The sequence below is a fragment of the Talpa europaea genome (assembly GCF_964194135.1).
Source record: "Talpa europaea genome assembly, chromosome: 1".
NCBI lineage: Eukaryota > Metazoa > Chordata > Mammalia > Eulipotyphla > Talpidae > Talpa > Talpa europaea.
In genome coordinates, this window is record NC_140073.1 from 122,568,541 (window position 1) to 122,572,038 (window position 3,498).

The window sequence follows — 3,498 nt, forward strand, 5'->3', positions numbered from 1 at the left end:
TATCACCGCCTGGAAATGCTGGAAAGCGGGGCCGCATATACGGATCTCCGGTCGCCGTCTGCGCCTGGCCAGTAGGTAGCACAGCCTACATGCTATGGGAGTCCCACTGTCCTGACCTTTGGCAGCCTTTTAACTTCAGTCATTATCCAGCTTCCTGGCTGGGCCCCCTTGAGGATGCTGGAATGGATAGCCAATGACGGGTAAGATGGAATGCGGGACAAGACCAACCTAAGACAGCCCGCGCTCCCTTTCCATCTAGGACTGTCGGGTGATGACGGGTAAGGCTCGTCCCTGCAATCCGCAACCTAAGACAGGCACATTCCTCCTCACTAATAAAGAGAAAAGGGGGATCTGTTGGCGCCTTACCTCGTGGCATCAGGATACTCCCCCTTTCTCTGATTGGCTGTGCTTCTTTCGGCCCAGTGCGCATGACGACCTCTGGCACACCAAATAAGGGCATGTGCCCTTCCGGGATTAGCCTCTTTTGGCCCAGTGCGCATGACGGCTTTGGCCTGCTTCTTCTGCTTCCGGTCCCCAGCTATAAAGCCCCGCCAAAACCGAAAGTAAATGAGACCTGCGATAGCTGAACGAAGAGTGCACGTGTCTCCCTCCGTGGTGTACCCCTGTTCTTCAGGTCGCTGCTCTCCCCTCGAGAACCTCGTTGACCAGTCCGCGGGCTCGGACAGCATTGGGTTGAGCGCAGCACTGTGAAGCTGTCCGCAGCCTCTGCAGCGCAGGTTCGATTCCCGGCCGGCCAGGGAGAATTCCCACATGGTGCGGCAGACCTCTCCTGTCTCGCCCGCTGCTCCCCTCAGCAGTGCTTTCGGTTCATTTGCCTGTTCTGCTCCCTGCTCTGTCTCTGGTGAATTCTTTCATCCTCCCACGCCTCTGGCCTGTACCCCAGCTCTTGTATACATAAAATAATCTTAAAAAAAATAATTTGAATAGGACTTACTTAAATCAATCCACTGATAAATATCAAACTCACATCTTCTAGGTTGAGTTAGAAATTAGATTCTCACCCTCTCTGCCCCTCTCCTGATTCCTCACATAGGAGCTAACTGTAAATAAGAAATCCACGGTGTTTATTCCTTATGCACAATCTCAAGAACAGTTTAACTTTCACCAGAAAAAGTAGGCAAATCTGATGCCAGAAAATATGAGGCTGTTGTCCTCTTAGAAATAAAATTAGGTTTCAAACCAGGAACTAGACCAAGAAAAGGTTTTGAAATGTGCATATCTTGTATGCATATTTCCTTAAGATGTCTAGCCTGCACTTTCCAACCCATCCAATAGCTTCCTGGCTGCTGGGCAGCATGCACCAGTTCCTGCACACCACTTAGCCTCTCCCAAGCTACTTCTCATGATGGAAGTTCATCATGGAAGGTTTCAGATAATATCACACTATTGGATCAATCTGAGTAAATTTATTAATCCCATGAAGCATGTTTTGAAGATAAGAGCATTATCTTTAATCATGGAATAAATCGCTTTTCCTTTGTAAAAGAACTTCAGGCCTTTTACTAGGGGATGTGGGAGGGAATGAGAGCAAAGGATTCCCTGTTACTACTCTCAAAACTGACTTCTATCATTAGGATAAGATTCAAGCTCAGCAATGGCAACAAGTCTGTGTAAACATGTCCCATACAAGATGCATCTGAGCGAATTCTTTATGCTTTTGACACTTGAAATTTTGCAAGCGCCATTTCCCTGACAGAATAAAAACATCTATGAAAGTTGCCTTTTCTTGAAAATAACAATGGTAAAGCACTTTGCCGACATGCTTTCACAGTCATCAGTCTTAAAATAACCTGTGAGGTGAACAGAGATGGCCTTGTTTTCCCATTCTACAGTTTGGGAAATGAGTGCCCAGAAAAGTTGAAGGCCATCATGAAAGTCAAAGAATTTGAAATTCTTAGAATTCTTTCCTCTGTAACTATGGGTCCCAAACAAGACATCAGAATCATATTCCTCTATCCCACCTCCAAGAGATCTGGAATAGGATTCAGAATCTACATGTTTGTAAGGAGAGCCCCAGAAATTCTGGTGCTTGTTCAGCAGGTAATAATAAGTAGAAGAAATGCTGATACTAAATGTTGTCTACTATGCTTGTCTTCTCAGTCAACTCTATGTTCAACTGGATGAAATCCTCAGTGGAACAGACCAAAAGTGGGTAGAACAGAAATAGAAAGAAAGCAGAGAACACATATTTATTTATTTATTTATTTTTGAAGATTTATTTATTTATTCATACAAGAACTGGGTGGGGTACAGACCAGATGTGCGGGGGGGTGAGAGGATTCACCAGAGACAGAGTAGGGAGCAGAACAGGCAGACTGAGTGAAATACACTGTTAAGGGGAGCAGCGAGCGAGTCAGGAGAGGTCTGCTGTGCCATGTGGGTATCTCCTTGGCTGGGGATCAAACTCATACTGCGGTGGTTGTGGATAACTTCATAGGTTGCATCTTAACCCCCTGCGCCATGAGGGAGGCCCAGAACACATATTTAAAAAAAAGCAGAAAACTAACATTCCAAATATATAGTCTAGAGGACTGTCTATACAAAACTTTGATTCAGATTCCTCTAGCATATCAAAGGGATGAATACAGAATGAATATATGCTGCTGACCATGCTTATCCCTCATCCAGAGCTGGTGTAGAAAAGCTCGCGAAACCACTTCTTCCAGAAGCCCAGACAGGTACCATGAAGGACTAAAGTATCTCCTTTAGTCCACTGTAAAGCTTCTTAGTGTCTGGAAAGCAAAGAATGTTTTTCTTCAGGCCAACGTTTTAACAAACATTAATATTTCAAAGCAGTCCTTGGACTGTGTTAGATGCAAAATGAAAAGATTCTGAGAACAGAAGGGACTCAGCAGCAAGAAGTTACCAGTAAAACGGCTTTTACCATCAATAAATAGGATGCTGTTAGCATCAAGAAGGGAACAATGACTCAGACAAGGCAACATAGACAAGGACTCGGTTATGAAGAGTATCACAAGTCAAAGAGGTCTGCGTCCAATGGCAGGGATGAGAAGAGAGGCTTTCCTTTATTAAACGAGTTCCTATGTCAGGTCTTCTTGAAGGAAACCTGTAATTAACATTTGCAATGGCGACAAGTCAGAGTGGGTACTTCATGAAGAAAGAAGACACCAACAGCCTTGTGTGGATTACATACTAAGTTAATTCTGTTTATTAGGATATTTTGGTTGATTAAATGCCCTTATCATGTATGTGATTCCACACAAAGGTTGCTGCTTATTAATTACTTAGATTTCTGTTCCTTTCTGAAAGCAGAAAGTATTTTTCTTTCTCAGCGCTGTAGTTTTCAAAATTCCTAAAAATTCCTTTCTGTTTGTTTGCTGCTTTTCTATTCTGGTACTTCAAGGACAAAGTAGAAAAATTCCAAAAATATCAGTTTCAAAAGTAACTTTCTTATTTTAACTTTCTTATCCTAGAAAAAAAGTATCTTCATTTTTTAGGAAGTCATATGTTGTAGAA